Source organism: Ovis aries, chromosome 2 (genome assembly GCF_016772045.2).
Source record: "Ovis aries strain OAR_USU_Benz2616 breed Rambouillet chromosome 2, ARS-UI_Ramb_v3.0, whole genome shotgun sequence".
NCBI classification, from domain to species: Eukaryota; Metazoa; Chordata; class Mammalia; order Artiodactyla; family Bovidae; genus Ovis; species Ovis aries.
Genome location: NC_056055.1, coordinates 9,012,896 through 9,033,136, shown reverse-complemented (window position 1 = coordinate 9,033,136; position 20,241 = coordinate 9,012,896).

The window sequence follows — 20,241 nt, the reverse complement described above, 5'->3', positions numbered from 1 at the left end:
AGCTCTATACAGTCAGCAAAAACAAGACCAGGAGCTGACTGTGGCTCAGATCATGAACCTCCTTATTGCCAAATTCAGACTTAAATTGAAGAAAGTGAGGAAAACCACTAGACCATTCAGGTATGACCTAAATCAAATCCCTTATGATTATACAGTGGAGGTGAGAAATAGATTTAAGGGACTAGATCTGATAGATGTGCCTGATGAACTATGGACTGAGGTTTGTGACATTGTACAGGAGATAGGGATCAAGACCATCCCCATGGAAAAGAAATGCAAAAAGCAAAATGGCTGTCTGGGGAAGCCTTACAAACAGCTGTGAAATGAAGAGAAGCAAAAAGCAAAGGAGAAAAGGAAAGATATGAGCAACTGAATGCAGAGTTCCAAAGAATAGCAAGGAGAGTTAAGAAAGCCTTCCTCAGCAATCAATGCAAAGAAATAGAGGAAAACAACAGACTGGGAAAGACTAGAGATCTCTTCAAGAAAATTAGAGATACCAAGGGAACATTTCATGCAAAGATGGGCTTGATAAAGAACAGAAATGGTATGGACCTAACAGAAGCAGAAGTTACTAAGAAGAGGTGGCAAGAATACACAGAAGAATTTTACAAAAAAGATCTTCACGGCCCGGATAATCATGATGGTGTGATCACTCACCTAGAGCCAGACATCCTGGAATGTGAAGTCAAGTTGGCCTTAGGAAGCATCAGTACGAACAAAGCTAGTGGAGGTGATGGAATTCCAGTTGAGCTGTTTCAAATCCTGAAAGATGATGCTGTGAAAGTGCTACACTCAATATGCCAGCAAATTTGGAAAACTCAGCAGTGGCCACAGGACTGGAAAAGGTCAGTTTTCATTCCAATCCCAAAAAAGGCAATGCCAAAGAATGCTCAAACTACCACACAATTGCACTCATCTCACACTCTAGTAAAGTAATGCTCAAAATTCTCCAAGCCAGGCTTCAGCAATACATGAACCATGAACTTCCTGATGTCCAAGCTGGTTTTAGAAAAGGCAGAGGAACCAGAGATCAAATTGCCAACATCTGCTGGATCATGGAAAAAGCAAGAGAGTTCCGGAAAAACATCTATTTCTGCTTTATTGATTATGCCAAAGCCTTTGACTCTGTGGATCACAATAAACTGTGGAAAATTCTGAAAAGATGGGAATACCAGACCACCTAACCTGCCTCTTAAGAAACCTATATGCAGGTCAGAAAGCAACAATTAGAACTGGACATGGAACAACAGACTGGTTCCAAATAGGAAAAGGAGAACGTCAAGACTGTATATTGTCACCCTGCTTATTTAACTTCTATGCAGAGTACATCATGAGAAACGCTGGACTGGAAGAAACACAAGCTGGAATCAAGATTGCCAGGAGAAATATCAATCACCTCAGATATGCAGATGACACCACCCTTATGGCAGAAAGTGAAAAGGAGCTAAAAAGCCTCTTGATGAAAGTGAAAGAGGAGAGCGAAAAAGTTGGCTTAAAGCCCAACATTCAGAAAACGAAGATCATGGCATCCAGTCCCATCACTTCATTGGAAATAGATGGGGAAACAGTGGAAACAGTGTCAGACTTTATTTTTGGGGGCTCCAAAATCACTGCAGATGGTGACTGCAGCCATGAAATTAAAAGATGCTTACTCCTTAGAAGGAAAGTTATCCAACCTAGATAACATATTGAAAAGCAGAGACCTTTGGCAACAAAGATCCGTCTAGTCAAGGCTATGGTCTTTCCAGTGGTCATGTATGGATGTGAGAGTTGAACTGTGAAGAAAGCTGAGCAGTGAAGAATTGATGCTTTTGAACTGTGATGTTGGAGAAGACTCTTGAGAGTCCCTTGGACTGCAAGGAGATCCAGTCAGTCCATCATAAAGGAGATCAGTCCTGGATGTTCATTGGAAGGACTGATGCTAAAGCTGAAACTCCAGTACTTTGGCCACCTCATGAGAAGAGTTGACTCATTGGGAAAGACCCTGATGCTTAGAGGAACTGGGGGCAGGAGGAGAAGGGGACGACAGAGGATGAGATGGCTGGATGGCATCACCGACTCGATGGACATAAGTTTGGGTGAACTCTGGGAGTTGGTGATGGACAGGGAGGCCTGGCCTGCTGCGATTCATGGGGTTGCAAAGAGTCGGACACGACTGAGTGACTGAACCTAACTGACTGACACATGTGCAAGTGTAATTGTGTGTGCAAATATGTGTGTATGTGTGTGCAAGCATGGGGAACTAACGTGTGTGTGTGTTATGTGTCTGCAATTGGAATGAGACTGAGGGAGGCCTGGGAGCCAACACAGTGAAACAATAATGAATATTCTTCCTGAGGTGTCACTTTGTTTGGGAAGCTGAGGGGTTAATACTGATTTCACAAAATAGTACCTTTGTCTAGAGAAACACCTGGCATCTTATCTCAGTCTCTCCAGGATTCTTGCTTCACTCTTGTAGGAAACCTTTAAATTAACTTGCTTTGATAGTCTTGAGTCCACATGGCAGATGGCACAAGATAGAAAGGAGCTCATGGTACCAGAAGAGGAAAAAGCGGAACTGCCAGCTTGCCCGTAACTGCTGACTCAAGCAGTTTGTGAGCTGATACCCTCAAGAGACTGCTGACTTTCCTTGTTGCATATTTTGCACAAATGGGAGAAGGGCGTGAAAATGTTAGATAGTGTTCAGCCCAAGGGAATAGAATTCTGATATAAAGGTAATAGTAATATATAAGATTCTCCGAGAACTTGGAGGATGCTGAGCAGTTTAGGACAATGTTAAGGTCTTTTTTTAAAAAAATTGAAGTGTAATTTACATACAGTGAAATGCACAGAACTTGTGTGCAGTTTCATGAGTTCTAACAAATACATACAGCTATGTAACCCACATCCATACCAAGATATATCAGTACCATTCCAGAAAAGTCCCTAAAATACTTGGTACTATCACTGATTTTTGTTTTTTCATTTTGTTAACACCAAAAACATTTTGTATTGAGGAATAGCTGATTAACAATGCTGCGATAGTGTCAGGTGAACAGTGAGGGTACTCAGCCAGACATTTACATGCATCCATTCTCCCTCAAACTCCCCTCCTATCCAGGCTGGCACATAACACCGAGCAGAGTTCCATGTGCTACGCGATAGGTTTTGTTGGTTATCCATTTTAATTATAGCAATGTGTGTGTGACTTTCCCAAAGCCCTTAACTAACTATCCCTCCCCCTACCTCCCCACCCACCCTGGCAACCATGAGTTGGTTTTCTAAGTCTGTGAGTCTTTTTCTGTTTTGTAAGTAAGATCATTTGTACCATTTCTTTTTAGATTCCACATATAAGGGATGTCATATGCTATTTCTCCTTCTCTGTCTGACTTAGTTCACTCAGTATGCCACTCTCTGGGTCCATCCATGTTGCTGCAAATGGCCTTATTTCATTTTTTTTAGCGGCTGAGTAGTATTTCATTGATTCTCCAGGCAAGAACACTGGAGTGGGTTGCCATTTCCTTCTCCAATGCATGAAAGTGAAAAGTGAAAGTGGAAGTGAAGTCGTGTCCGACTCTTAGTGACCCCATGGATGGCAGCCCACCAGGCTCCTCGGTCCCTGGGATTCTCCAGGCAAGAGCACTGGAGTGGGTGCCGTCGCCTTCTCCGATATATACACCACATCTTCTTTATCCACTCCTCCGTCAGTGGACATTTAGGTTGTTTCCATGTCTTGGCTCTTGAACAGTGCTGCAGTGAACATTGGGGTGAATGGATCCTTTCAGGCCACTATTTTCCTCTGGCTATGTGCCCAGGAGTGAGATTCCCGGATCATATGGTAGCTCTATTTGTAATTTTTTAAGGAACCTCCCTCCTGTTCTCCATAGTGGCTCTACCAATTACATTCCCACTAACTGTGAAGAAAGGTTCCCTTCTCTCCACACTCTCTCCAGCATTTGTTCTTTGTGGATTTTTTGATGATAGCCATTCTGACCAGTGTGAGATGATATCTCATTGTAATTTTGATTTGCATTTCTCTAATAGCTGTGACTTCCCTGGTAGCTAAGCTGGAAAAGGATCTGCCTGCCATGAAGGAGACCCCGGTTTGATTCCTGGGTTGAGAAGATCCACTGGAGAAGGGGTAGGCTACCCACTCCAGTATTCTTGAGCTTCCCTGGTGGTTCAACTGATAAAGAATCTGCCTGCAATGTGGGAGACCTGGGTTCAATCCCTGGGTTGGGAAGATCCCCTGGAGAAGGGAACACTTTACTCACTCCAGTATTCTTGCCTGGAGAGTTCCATGGATTGTGTAGTCCATAGGGTGGCAAAGAGTTGGACTTTTCTCTAATAGCGAATTTGAGCATCTTTTCATGCACATATTGGCCACATGTATGTCCTCTTTAGAGAGATGTCTATTCAGGTCTTCTGCCCAAGTTTTTAAAGTGGGTCATTTGTTTTGATGCTATTAAGTGTTAAAAACTGTTTGGTACTATCGCTGTTTTTAATTTTAACCATTCTAGTGGGTGTACTCTGGTTTCTCATTGTGGTTTTATTTGTTTTATATTAATGATAATGATCTCAAGCTTTTTTTCATGTGCTTATTGGTCACTTAAATAACACCCTTGGTGATATATATGGTTCACGATTTAGCCTATTTTCGTTTTGGGTTTTTTTTTATTGAGTTGTAGAAATTCTTCATATATTCGGAAGTCTAACTTATATTTTTTCTTTATGGTTAGTGTTTCCTGTGTCCTGTCTAATAGATCTTGCCTGCCTCAAGGTTGGAAAGATATGTTTCTTTACTTTCAGTTTTTGTATTTAGGTCTGTGACTCATTTCAGATACTTTTCTGGTGGCTGGTGTGTGTTATTGATTTTCATATACACATCTGCATCATTTGCAAAAACACTTTCCTTTCCCCTTTGAATTATTTGGCCCTTTATAAAAAGTCAATAGAAGGTATAAATGTAGGAATATTTTGGACCCTATTCCACTGATCTATCTTTGTGTCATTGTCTTGATTACCTTAACTTTATCATAAGTCTTGAAATCAGGCTAGATCCTCCAACTGTTTTCTTTCACAGGATTGCACTGAATTTTCTAAGTCATTTGTAATTCCTTATGCATTAGAATCAATCTATCACTTTCTATAAAAGAGCCCATGGGATTTTAATTGGGATTATATTAGATTTATCCATCAACCCAGAGAGAAATGACATGTTAGCAATATTGAGTTTTATGGTCCAAGAAGTGGTAAATTTCTCTGTTTTTTATGGTATTCAAGTTTTCTAAACATTGTTTACTAGTTTTCAGTGTAGAGCAGAAATTGGCAAGCTCTTTTTTGGTAAAGGACCAGATACTAAATATTTTAGACTCTGTGGGCCAACATGAAAAATCAGATATTATTTATGTTCTCATGTAAGAGGAAAGAAAACAAATTTCAACAATTTTTTAATTGAAAAAATTATAAATATTGAGTACAGTGTTTTTTGTAATACTGGTCTACTAATGAGAAGAATAGAATTCTTTTCCTTTGAGGGATAACATTTTGCTTAACTGAAGTTCAAAGGCAGTATTCTCTGTCAGCAAACATTCATCTGTGAGTGCTGATCGCTAAAGAGATTTTATCTATTTTAATTCTGATGTTTTATCTCATAGGTGGTACAGGGAATACTAACACCAGGTTTCTGGCATGTGATTATAAATAAATATATTCATCACTTGGAAGGCATTTAAAATTTTTATTAGATTCTCCTCTTGATATTTCCCTTTTAGCATGTCATTACGATGCAGATTCAGTTCAGTTCAGTTCAGTTCAGTTGCTCAGTCATGTCCGACTCTGCGACACCATGGACTGCAGCTCGCCAGGCTTCCCTGTCCATCACCAGCTCCTGGAGCTTACTCAAACTCATATCCATCGAGCTGATGATGCCATTCAACCATTTCATCCTCTGTCATCCCCTTCTCCTCCTGCCTTCAGTCTTTCCCAACATCAGGGTCTTTTCCAATGAGTCAGTTCTTCACATTAGATGGCCAAAGTACTGGAGTTTCAGCTTCAGCATCAGTCCTTCTAATGAATATTCAGGATTGATTTCCCTTAGGATGGACTGGTTGGATCTGCTTGCAGTCCAAGGGACTCCCAAGAGTCTTCTCCAGCTTCACAGTTCAAAAGCATCAATTCTTCGGCACTCATCTTTCTTTATAGTCCAACTCTTACATCCATATGTGACTACTGGAAAAACCATAGCTTTGACTAGATGGGCCTTTGTTGGCAAAGTAATGTCTCTGCTTTGTAATATGCTGTCTAGGTTGATCAAAGCTTTTCTTTCAAGGAACAAGTGTCTTTTACTTTCATGGCTACAGTTACCAGTTGCAGTGATTTTGGATGCCCCCAAAATAAAGTCTGTCACTGTTTCCATTGTTTCCCCATCTATTTGCCATGAAGTGATGAGACCAGACGCCATGACCTTAATTTTCTGAATGTTGAGCTTTAAGCCAACTTTTTCACTCTCTTCTTTCACTTTCATCATTAGGCTCTTTAGTTCTTTGCTTTTTGCCATAAAGGTGGTGTCATCTGCATATCTGAGGTTATTGATATTTCTCCCAGCAGTCTTGATTCCTGCTTGTGTTTCATCCAGCCAGGAACTTCACATGATGTACTCTGCATATAAGTTAAATAAGCAGAGTGATAATATACAGCCTTGATGTACTCCTTTCCCAATTTGGAGCCAGTTTGTTGTTCCATGTCCAGTTCTAGCTGTTGCTTCTTGACCTGCATACAGATTTCTCAGGAGGCAGGGAAGGAGGTCTGGTATTCCCATCTCTTGAAGAATTTTCCACAGTTTGTTGTGATCCACACAGTCAAGGGCTTTGGCATAGTCAATAAAGCAGAAGTAGATGTTTTTCTGAAACTATCTTGCTTTTTTGATGATCCAATGGATGTTGGCAATTTGATCTGGTTCCTCTGCTTTTTCTAAATCCAGCTTGAACATCTGGAAATTCACAGTTCACATACTGTTGAAGCCTGGATTGGAGAATTTTGAACATTACTTTGCTAGCGTGTGAGATGAGTACAATTGTAGGGTAGTTTGAACGTTCTATGGCATTGCCTTTCTTATTAACCACTTTCAATTGACATTTAGGGGGAATCTCCTCAACAGTCCACTTTAATGGATTTTGAAAATGGAAATTTTGTTTGCACTTGTGTTGGGGTTTGAGAAACACAGCTGGAACTGTACTTTGAGCTCAAAAAATATGTAAGCTGCAAATCTGTGTGAAATAGAGATTTTCCTTCTTAAGTTTTGAATGCATGGGTAGTACACCAAGCAGCTTGACATTATTTGTGACTCAGGTTTTGTTGCTTGTTGTCAGATGACTTTGTTGCAATACACGATCCACAAATACAAGCTATGCTGTCTTGTAATTTTAAGTTGAATTCACTAAGAAACATGATTGAATCTTCAGCAAAAACTAATTTCCAGTCATTGAAATGTTGGATAACAGTAGTTTTGTTTGTTATTGTTTAGTCATTAAGTCATGTCTGACTCTTTTGGGATCCCATGGACTGGTGGCTCAGATCCTAAAGACTGCCTGCAATTCGGGAGACCTTGGTTCAGTCGCTGGGTTGAGAATATTCCCTGGAGGAGGATATGGCAACCCATTCCAGTATTCTTGCCTGGAGAATCCCCATGGACAGAGGAGCCTGGAGATCTGCAGTCCATGGGGTCGAAAAGAGTCAGACATGAAATTGCAATAAATGTTTACCACTGCTAAGCCGTCAAACTACTATGTGGTAGGGCAAGTGAAAATATTCCCTTTTATTTTCACCAAAAATTCATGAAACTGACATGAAACTTCATTCATATGGAAGTGAATGGAGTCTACCAGTAACACTAGTAGTTTAATAATACTTGGATGATTTAAGTAACTACTGATAAATAGCCAAGTAACTACTGATAAATAAACCATTGACCTCAAACATCTCACATTTTCATTAGCTTTGTAAGTCTGTATGAGTAAGAGATTTTCTTTTCTGCACACATTTTTACCACCATCAGTTGTAACCCATCTTATCAGATTCCACTTCAAATTATCCCAACTAGTGTTTCCTCAACCTCTTTGAAAATATTCTTACCTGTAGTTGTTGCACAAAAACTAGTCATAGAGGCCAGTTCTTTAGTCATTTCAAATTTGGCAGTGACTTCTTGAATAGACAACAACAGAGCAGTATTTGTAACATCTGTCAACTCATAGACAGCCAAGGAGAATAGCTGAAATCATTTGTCTTGTTTTTTAATTGACTATTGATGTTGCTCCTAGTGTCCTCAACAATTCAATCAAGTCTTCTTGCCAAAAGGTTAATAGTCTTAAACAAGTTTATTTCCTCCGGACATGTTTCTTTAGCTGCTGCAAACATAATTTAATTAACTCATTACTGGTGAATGATCTTCCCTGCTTGTGTAACAAATGAGCCACTTGGAACTTAGATTGTGGCTTCATTTCCATTTATCATTTTTGTGAAGAGGTTGTTCTATGAGGAGATTTGTTATTTTAAATTTTCTAGTTCTTCTGTTGCTAGCTTGTGAATAGGGAATATTGTGACAAATGTTAGTCTAGTAATGTTGAGATATATTTTCTTCTTTCCATGCAGTTATAGTGCCATTGTATAATAAACACACTGTATTGCCATCTATTTGACAAAAAAATATTCCACACTCCACTGTACCTTAAAGTGAACCATTGGAAGTCCACTTTTCTTTCCTTTTTTTTTTTTAACATTACAGATTTGCATTATTAATATTAAAAAAATTGCATTGCAGATAGACTGGAAGTGCTATTAAGTTATAACTGCATCACAGGTTTGCAGTTTACTACATGAATGTGAGAGGCGATGCAAATGATAAATACTGTTCTGTTGGTCCACTCTGCCATTATTGTGCAAAGCAGAGCCATGGATGCTCCCTAAGCAAATGAGCAGAGCTGTGTTCCATGCAGTGTTTTATTTTTTATTTTTATTTTTTAATTTTTATTTTTACTTTATTTTACTTTACAATACTGTATTGGTTCTGCCATACATTGACATGAATCCACCATGGGTGTACATGCGTTCCCAAACATGAACCCCCCTCCCACCTCCCTCCCCATAACATCTCTCTGGGTCATCACCGTGCACCAGCCCCAAGTCCATGCGGTGTTTTAATGGATGCTGAAATCTGAATTTCAGATAATTTGCCACACGTTGTGAAATGTTTTTATTCTGTTGATATATTTTCAACCATGCAACATCTAAAAATATAAAAGCCTTTCTATTTTGTGGGCTTTACCAGATTTGGCCTGCTGGTCTTCACTTGATGACCTTTATGTTAAATGACCAATTGTCTTTAAAAGAAGAACAAATATGGGAAAACTTATTTTATAATCCCTCTTATATTTTCCTTTTCTGGTGTTTTCATTCCTTTGCATAGATCTTTGTTTTCTGTGGTTCCATTTCCCTTGAACCTTAAGAAATTCCTTTAGTGTTTCTTTCAGTCCAGATCTACTACTGATAAATTCTCTTAATTTTTGTATATTTTAGATGGTTTATTTTGCCTTCATTATTCTCTTTTAAGTATTTTTATTTTCATAAGGATGAAATGAAAGAGTAGTACACCAAATAATGACAATATTAATAATGTTTTAAGGAAATTAGAAGCAATTTATAGTTCTATTATGTAATTACTCATTTGATATTCAGTCTTGGCTGTCAAAATATCCAATACTATTAATTTGCAATTAGCATTCACATTGCTCATTAGATACTTTTCTTCCTCTCTAGTTCCGACTTGAATGCTGGTACATTTGTGTGCACGTCTCAAGAGGTGTGTGTGAAAGTGAAAGTGTTAGTCGCTCAGTTGTGTTCGACTCTTTGTGACCCTGTGGACTGTAGCCACCAGGCTCCTCCGTCCATGCGATTCTTCAGGCAAGAATGGAGTGTATAGACATTCACTTCTTCAGGGGATCTTCCCAATCGAGGGATCAAACCCAGGTTTCCTGCATTGCAGATAGATTCTTTACTGACTGAACCATGAGGGAGAAGAAGAGGTGTGTGTAAATAAGTGTATGTGTGTGTAAATAAGTGTATGTGTTTAGTGTGTGTGTGTTCATGTTTTGGTCCTCTACCCAAAAGTTTACAAATGTCAAGAAAATGTGGAGTTCCTCCTTTCTGAATCTTCTTTTCATTTGTCTCTGTCTTCATCAAAGCTTTGTTAAAGCTAAAGTTTTCTTTAATTCCAAACCATTATATCCCTCTGATCTTGATGTATCTCTTTTAGAAATAACTATCAACCAATTGGAGTTATTTGGTTAGATAAAAATTCAAATTCTTAAGGTTACCAAAATAGAAATCACATGTGGTTAAAATTCAGTATATGGAACTCTCCATTAAAGAGGAAAAAGTATAGATATATTGTGGCTTAAAAAATTTCTTTTTGGTGATCAAGTTTAAGCTGCAATATTTTCACATGTTTCAAAGCTTTCATGCATCTGAGGAATAGAACTAACACTCTTTGTGGAATATTCGTGTGCCTTGCTGTGCTTAGTTGCTTCAGTCGTGTCCAAATCTTCGTGACCCCATGGACTATAGCCCACCAGGCTCCTCTGGCCATGGGGCTTCTCCAGGCAAGAATACTAGAGTGGGTTGCCATAGCCTTCTTCAGGGGATCTTCCCAACCCAGGGATCAAAGCCAGGTCTCCCGCACTGTGGGCATTGGCCTCCTACAATGGTATCAAGCCCACAGGTCCTTTCTGTTGATAATGTTGTCAGTCATAGGAAAATTCCCCTAGTGAGATTCTCTGGAGTGTTTTACAAAGGGAATCCTAGATACTTCACAGAATGCTTTCTGATTGTGTTTACTGTATGGTTTCCCTGAAAAGCCTATCCAGAGTCTCTCCGCACTGTGAGCTGGAGGTCTCTCTTCGTTCACTGTCCCCCGAGAAATGTGCCTTTCTGTCTCTTTTGTTGAGGTTCTGAGAGAAACTTTTTCCATAGAAAAGTTTTCAAAAATTTTTGGTAGTCAAAAGCTATTTCTGGGTGAGCAACTAGAAGAAATTGCCCTTCTGATGGTGAGTCAGTAAAGTTATCATCGTCTCTTTCATTCCCTGAGATTTTAATGCAAGGGCTTGAGAGCCGTAATTCACGTCGTTTGTAGACAGCCCTAGACTACTGCAGTTCTCTCCTGTTCGGCGTGCTGCAATCTAACCTCTATTTTGCCTTCATTTTTGAAGGAGAGCTTCACTGAATACAGAATTGTGTGTTGACACGTACTTTTCTTCCTTTGGCAATTTAAAGATGTTATTCCATTGTCTTGTTTCTGTTGAGAAATTAGATGTCATCCCTCTTATTGTTTCCCTGAATGTAATGTGTATTTTTCTCTGATTACTTTAAGACTTTTCTACATTCATTTGAATGTGATAAACCTTTGTTTGGTGTTCTTTCTTTCTTTTTAAAAAATGTATCCTGTCGGTGGTTTTGAGTTTCTAGGGTTCATGAGTTGTTCTTTTTCATCAAATTTGGAAAATTTTTGCTATTATTTCTTTATGTACATTTTCTGCTTCAACTAGTTTTCTTCTCTTTTTTTGGGACTCTCATTAAACATATATTGGACCTGATTTTGAACCTCAAGTTAATATTTTCAGTATTTTTTCTCTTTATATCTTAATTTGATTAATTTCTATCGACCTATCTTTGAGTTAACAATTCTTTTTTTTTCTGAAAGGTCCATAAACTGTTAAACCCACCCCTCAAATTTTAAAATTTACAATGTGGTGTTTTACATTGCTAGAATTCTCTTTTGATTGTTTTTTATAGCTTTCATTTACTGAGAGTTCCTAGATGTTCACTTGTTATATCCATTTTTTCATTTACAGTTATGACCAGGTATATACTATCAGGTTATAAGTTCTTGTCCCCTAATTCCAACAGCTCTGCCATTTCTGGCATGTTTCAGAGATCTTTTTCTTACTGGCTGTGGGTCACATTTTCCCTTTTTCCCATGGCTGGTAATTTTTGTTGTGTGCTGGGTATTGCGGATGCCAAATTGCCGAAATCCAGGGTTTTTGTTGTCTTCTTTTGAAAAATGTTGAGTTTTTTTTTTTGTTGTTGTTGTTCACATGTGTGTTTTTTTCTTGGAGCTTTTGATCCTGTTAAGGCATGTTCAAAGGGCTTGGTGAAAGTGAAAGTGAAGTTGCTCAGTCCTGTCCGACTCTTTGTGACCCCATGGACTGTAGCCTACCAGGCTCCTCCCTCCATGGGATTCTCCAGGCAAGAGTACTAGAGTGGGTTGCCATTTCCTTCTCCAGGGGATCTTCCCGACCCAGGGATCGAACCAGAGTCTCCTGCATTCCAGGCAGACACTTTAACCTCTGAGCCACCAGGGAAGCAAAGGGCTTGGTAAGATGAGACAAATGTCTACCTAAATGTGGTCTTTCTAGGATCTCAACTGAATGCCTGGGCTTACAGTCATCTGTGTCCACTCCAGTTGGTCAGAATTCCATGATATCCCAATAGTGTGTGACTTCTGTAATCCTCATTCAGCTTGTCAGTTCCCTGTAGCTGTTTCCTGATGCTTCTGCATTTGCAGTTTAGTATTTAACCAAAGGAACCTACACAAAAATTTCTGCTGCTTTTCTGCACAGCTTCCTTCTTTCTTGTGTCCTTCCTCACCAATTCTAGCTGCCTCGGCAGCCCCCAAAGCTGATGTCTGTTTCCTTTCTTTGTAAGGCTGCTGCTTTCTCTTTGGGCACCACTTTCCTGTCTCCATTTGAAAATTGCACAGGCAGGAAGCTGAGATGAACGGGGAGCTCATGTCGCATATTTCCTTTCTCTCAAGATCACAGAACTGTGTTACCTGTTGCCTAATCCCCAAAAGTCGTTGCTTTATAAACTTGGTCCGGTTTTACAGCTGTTACAACAAGAGGTCTTTTTAGTCATGATTCTGCATGGCTAGAGGTGGAGGGCCCACTGTCTTCCTAACCTTTGTTTTCTCAGAGCAGTGTTTCGAGCCAGGTGCTGGTGTTGGCTGAAGGAGTGCACAGTAATTTTGTTAAGTGACCTGGATAAGGGATTGTGGTGGCCTACTGTATGGACCCCATGTCTCTGGCCTCCTGCTCTTGCTTTTCTATGCTGTATTGTATGGGGCTTCATTTTCTTCTCACTCTGGTTATGAATTGGGGGGTTCAGGGTTCATTTTTGTAAAAAGAAGGCTTAAGTTCCCCATGAATGACTTTTTCTTCCCTGCTTTATGAAACTGACAGCCACATTTGTGATGAAACTACTTTTAACCTTTCAGGATTCGCTTTGGGGGACTATGGGGGAAGCACAGGGAAATGTCCAGTGTTTTTCAGTACTATCTTTGTAGCTTCCTTCTTCATTTACCAAAGCCACAGAGCACTGCTTAGAGCATCTCTCTGATGCAATCAGAGGCTACTTCTCTGTCTTCCTGAGTAATCTGAATGTTTATCCTGGTCCTTCTGGAACGACTGTTGATTGCTTTACAGTCTTTCAAGTTGATGCTGAACTGTCAAATTTCTGTTTAAGCCATTTCCTGGGAGTGACTGTGCAGGAAGTTGGGTTAGAAGATTGCATCAGGTCAGACATGTAAACCTTGGAAGAAAGAAGGGCTCCGAAAGCTGAGTTCTAGTGCTTATGAGATGTGCAGCAATTGGCAGTTTTCTTAAGCTCTCTAAGCCTCAGTTTCTTCGTGTGTAAAATGGGAATATGAATGCCTATCTTCTAGGTAGCGTTAAAGGAATCAACAAGGGTAAATCACCTCTGTCATGCTTGCCTCGGGGGAGGTTCTCACTGATGGTAGATACCCTTTCCCTCCCCGCTCTTTCCTTCCTTCTTTCTTCTTTTGGACACTTGGTGGAAGATGGTGGTGCCTCTGAAGTGCTAGTGCTCATGAATATATGGACAGGGAAAGTGTCTTTGGGGATTATGGGTATTTTTGCTGGGAGGTTCTTTGCTGTAAACATATTTGCCACAGCATTTTTGCTAAAAATATTTTTGCTACATAACTAATTGATTGGAAGACAGCTTTGCCCTGAAAGATCAAATAACTGGCTGACAGTTTGGTTTGACAGGTTGGTTTCAAATGGTTGGAATGAATAGTGTTTTTCTGAGTTAGCCTCGTTAATGGTGCCTTTATCAAGCTGACAGAGCATGGAGGTTTGCCCCAAGAATTGGTTTCTTGTTTTGAAACACACTACATTGGAGTGAAACAGGTCAAGGGGTTTGAAGGCTCAGAGTTGAACCCACCTTTCCCATGGAATGTCTATCAACAGACATATGACAATACTCCAAGAATAAGCTATAGGCATTCACCAGGCAATACAGAGCTCAGTTACAAATATGCATCCCAGTATTTGGAAATCTCTCTTAACAAAGGAAGAAATTTTAGCCAAAAAGAAAAAATATGACACTGAATGAGGAGACGAGTCAATAAGCCAAAAAATGTATAATACACGAACAAAGGCTTGGAAGACAACTGTTTAGGTATAAACCACAAAATAAAATTGGTTCCTTGCCTAGTATTGCCATGAGTCTGCAGAAATTTTTAACATATTTGAATATTTTATAGTTTACAATAAAGTCTTTAATTTTGTATTCATTTTTCATGTTTTCATGTTTATGTCATTTAAAATTTTTATTCATTCATTTTCACATTCTGATATTTTAATTTTTAATTTTTTTAAATTAATTTTTTATTGGAATATAGCTGTCTTACAATATTGGGTTAGTTTCTATTATCAGTTCAGTTCAGTTCAGTCTCAGCCGTGTCTGACTCTTTGCGACCCCATGAATCACCAGGCCTCCCTGTCCATCACCAACTCCCGGAGTTCACTCAAACTCACGTCCATCGAGTCGGTGATGCCATCCAGCCATCTCATCCTCTGTCCTCCCCTTCTCCTCCTGCACCCAGTCCCTCCCAGCATCAGGGTCTTTTCCAAAGAGTCAGCTCTTCCCATGAGGTGGCCAAAGTATTGGAGTTTCAGCTTTAGCATCATTCCTTCCAAAGAAATCCCAGGGCTGATCTCCTTTAGGATGGACTGGTTGGATCTCCTTACAGTCCAAGGGACTCTCAAGAGTCTTCTCCAACACCACAGTTCAAAAGCATCAATTCTTCGGCACTCAGCTTTCTTCACAGTCCAACTCTCACATACATAATGACCACTGGGAAAACCATAGCCTTGACTAGACGGACCTTTGTTGGCAAAGTACTATACAGCAAAATAAATCAGCTATATACATATATACATATATATATATATATATATATATATATATCTCCTCTCCATTTTGGACTTCCTTGCCATTCAGGTCACCACAGTGCGCTAAGTAGAGTTCCCCGTGCTGTATAGCAGATTCTCAGTAGTTGTCTATTTTATACATAGTATCAATAGAGTATATGTGGGTCTTCCCTGCTGGCCCAGTGACTGAGTCCCTGCTCCCAGTGCAGGGGGCCTGTCAGGGAGTCGCATGCTCCCATAATGTGTAAGCGTCAATCTCTTCAATCTCCTAATTCCTCGCACCCACGCCCCCACATTAAGTCCTTTTGTAGATTTGAATTTTTTTTAATTTTATATTGGAGCATTGTTGATTAACAGTGTTGTCCGAGTTTTAGGTGTACAGCAGAGTGATTCAGTTATACATACACATGCGTCTGCTCTTTTTCAAGTTCTTTTCCCATTTAGGTTATTACAGAGTACTGAGCAGCATTTCCTGTGCTATACAGTAAGTCCTTGTTGGTTATCTGTTTTTAAATACAGCAGTGTGTTCATGTCAATTCCTGACTCCCAATCTACCTCTGACCCTTCCCCTTGGTAACCATACGTTCTTTAAGTCTGTGAGTTTGTGTCTGTTTTGTAAATAAGTCATTATATCCTTTTAAAGTCCCTCTTTTTTGTTGTTTTATCTTTTATGGCAAAATTGCCTTACAACCTGTTAGTAGTTATACGGTAAAAATGCTTGCAGCAAAGATGTCAATGTCAAAGATGCTCACGGTGAAAAGACCGGACAAGGTCTTGGAGACGTGAGAAGGTCCCAGTGCATCGGTCCTTACTCCTGTATTCCTGTCTGTATCACACCCACAAGCACTTACAGGGGTTTAATTTGGCTGTGTAGACTTCCAGCGTGGGACATCTCTGGCCCTTTTGCCCAGGGGCCGTACCCTCTAGGGAGGCACTACAGGAGCTGGGAACAGTGTACTGAGGTTGATCAGCCTCCATTGGGCCTGACAGTTTCCTCTCTAGGCCTGTTTGCTTCTCTATAAAATTGTTATTGTCCTCTGGACCTGATTCTCCTCCTCATGGCACTCTTGAGAGAAATACATGCCAGTACTTTTTCTTATGGTTTCAAATTGTGTTTCCTAGTGCCAGGACACTAGGGAAAGGTCGCTGGTGCAGGAAGCAAACTCCAGTTGGTATCATTCCTAAAAAAAAAATTGGGAATTCCCCAGGTGATCCAGTGGTGAAGACTCTGCGCTCTCAACACTAGGGACCTGGATTCCATCCCTGCTCAGGGAACTAGATCCCACGTGCCACAGCGAAGACCCAGCACAGCCAAATAACGTAGATAAATATTTTTTTTTTAATGGCAAGAAGGGCCAAGAAGGGTTCTGGATCCATGCCATGGAGCAAGAGAAATGTTTCCCGTCTGAAAGCGTGGAATGGAGTGCTAGGGATTGGTGGGGTGGTTGTGACCAGCCATGCCAGAAGAGTCCAAGGTGCAACCCATTTGCTTTTGGCTCAGGGACAGCTGGCAGCTGGCCAGTGCTCAGTCATCTTATTCTTTGCCCCTGCGGGTCCTAGTAATTGGCAGTACTCGCTGGATGAGTCATGCTTGCTATCAATCAGTAATTGTGTTGTATAGTCATCAGTCCAAATGTCAACTAAATCAAACACATTGAATCAGCCTCTGTGGTGGATCCCTCTTCTTGGTTCTCTGTCTTCACACCCTGTTTGTTTCCTTTCTGTGATGACTTATCAGGATGTATTGTCATTATTTTATTTCTTTATGGTTCCCCCTTCATAATTTCAATTCAGTAGCTTGGAAGGTTGGTGAACTCAATAGCCATGTCAATTTCACTCACAGCTCCCAACAGGAGACTGATACATTGAGGGTGCTTATTAAGTGTCAGTTGAAAGAATGAATAACCCAGTCTGTAGCTCATCATTTACTCTACCCCATTTCATTATAATTTCTATAACTTGGTTTTTCTTCCTTAAAGGCAGAAGAGAAGAAATACAGAGAGCATAATTTCTGTATTATGACAGAAGGGCGGCTGTCATTTACTGAGCTCTGATAAGAGGCCATGCACTTTGATGGGCAAAGTCTCATATTACCTTCATGAGGGCGCCTAAGACAGGCACTGCCCTCCTTCTCATTTTGCAAATGAGGAAAGCCAGGCTCAGCTAGACTAACTCAGCTGTCTGAGGTCTCATAGCTGGAGCGTGGTGCAACACAGGTCCATCCAGCTTCAGGGCCCTGCTCTTTGCTTCCTATGTCAGTGTTTCAAAAATTTTGGTTCACTATTGCAAAGCAGAAATAGAGACACAGATGTAAAGAACAAGCATATAGATACCAACTGGGGGAAAAAGGGAGTGGGATGAGTTGGGAGATTGGGATGGACATATATATACTACTGCGTATAAAACAGATGACTAATGAGAACCGACTGTGCGGCACAGGGGACTCTACTCAGTGCTCTGTGGTGTCCTGAGTGGGAAGGGAATCCAAAAAAGAGGGGGTTTTGTATATGTATAACTGATTCCCTTTTCTGTATAGCAAAAACCAACACAACATTGTAAAGCAGCTATACTCCAATAAAAAGAAATTTCTGCTTCAACTCTGGCTGCACGTTGGAATTACCTTGGAGTGAAAAATATGTTTGATTGTCTTCTGTTGTGTGTGTGCGCGTGTGCTCAGTCATGTCCGACTCTTTGCAACTGTATGGACTGTAGCCCTCCAGGCTCCTCTATTCATGGGATTATCCCAGCAAGAATACTGGAATGGGTTGCCATTTCCTCCTCCAGGGGATCTTCCAGACCCAGGAATCGAACCCATGTCTCCTGTGGCCCCTGCATTGGCAGGTGGATTCTTTACTGCTAGCACCACCTGGGAAACCTCACCTTCTATTATTCTGATTTAAGTAGTCTGTGATATTGCCTGCACATCAGGTTGTTGTTTTTTTTTAAAATCTAGCCTCATCTCCCACTTCTGCCAATGCATAGTCAAAATTGAGATCTTTTGCCCTGAAAAGCACGAGATAAACATAGAGCTGGTCAAGCAGTTTTGCTTGGGGGCAGAACTTCCTGGAAAAGGCTTTAATGATAGTGCATCATGGTCCCCTGGGATAAATGCACAACCTGGAGAGGAGAGGGCTCTGGGTAGGACTTCCCTTCAAAAGCAAGACCTGACTTTACTCATCTGTATTATGAGGATGATGACAATTCTGGCTTGTTTAGCTGTGAACCTAGAATCTTAGGCTGGAAGTGAACTTAGAAACCCAAGCTGGTGAAAGGGCTACCAAACCCAGTGGAAAGTCCAGGGGTGGGTGGTGGTGGCGGCGGGGGGAGCAGAGGGGCAGGAAGAGTGCTGTCAGATGGCACACCACTCACTGACCCTAGAGTGTATGTCTCAGTTCCAGCCACCTTTCCATTTCCTGCCCTGGACAAGTGAAAAGTCCCCATTTGCCAAGTATAACATACTTGAAATATATGGTACATGGGGAATTTAGCTTTCTCTGGGAGAAACCCTCTTCACTCCCCCAATACACTGAAAAAGGGAAGCTCACTTGAAAGTCAAGCATTATGAGCATAGAATTATTGACACTTGTTTCTAAATTACAAATGAAAGGGGCTTTAGCTCACTTGATCCTTCTCTATTCACGATTCTCGGGCCTCCCTAGTGGCTTAGACAGTAAAGAATCCCCGTGCATTACAGGGTTTGATCCCTGGGTTGGGAAGATCCCCTGGAGGAGGGCATGGCAACCTACTCCAGTACTCTTGTCTGGACAGAGGAGCCTGGTGGGTTACAGTACATGGGATCGCAAAGAGTCAGAGACGACTGAAGCGACATAGCATGCGCTCACTCATGATTCTCACAGGAGGACATTGAGATTCATAGAAATAACATAGTTTGCCCAAGGTGGCAGAATTTGCCGGCTGACAAACCAGGACCTGGAACAAAGTTCATTGACTCAAATCCACTGTGTTTTCTACAATTCCACCCTGAAGCATTATTATTATTGTCATTATCATTGTTATTATTTTGGTGTGTATGGAGGGAGTGGGTAGAAGCAATGTAAACAGGGATGGCAGTCAGAGTATATAACACTTGGTTAGTTTTGCTCTTTGTTCTAAAGTTCCTAGGGATTAGAGTCCTTTTGAGAACAAAAATTATGTTTGGGGAGCTGGATTTGGTTCTCCAGTATTTGTCATCTGGAGACTTTGGTATTATGACTTTTGTGGATGTTTGACTTTTAATACATTTAGGGCAAATATTTCATTTTTTTCCACAAGTATAAAAAATGGTTTATTCTTATCACTCCCAGCAGTTGAAAGTGAAAGTTGCTCTGTCGTGTCCAACTCTTTGCGACCTCATGGACTCATGAGTCCATGGGATTCTCCAGGCAAGAATACTGGAGTGGGTTGCCATGCCCTCCTTCAGGGGATCTTCCCAACCCAGGGATCGAACCCAGGTGTTCCATGAAGCAGGCAAATTCTTTGACCGTCTGAGCCGCCAGGGAGAGGGAAATTTTTGAGACTGAGTTTTCGGAGGAGCATTTATCGTCTTCTCCCTCAATGCATGTTTCATTTTGCCTACAGCCACTAGCTGGGAACCAATGAAATGTCAATGCGACCATTTTTTGACCCACAGACATGGCAGTTTAATATGCTCCAACCTAATATTGGCCGAGCATCAGTGGTGACTCCAGATACTGCTCTGGAAATGGAAAGAGATGAATGAGTTTAACCCCTTCAATTCTGGCTGATTGCTGTTGTCATGAGTGACAGAATGTGTGGTTTCAAAGATCTGGGTCCAAATTCTGGCTCTATCAAATACTAATATGACTTTCTCTGGCCCTTCTTTCTCCTTTTTTAGGGGTGTTTAGTGTGAGCTTAAGCTGCTTAACTACAGAATTCCCTAATTCATGAAAGGAACTCATCATATTCTGTGCTCCTGTTCCTTTCCTCCATCTGATCAGAGTGGTACAATCTGTTGGGC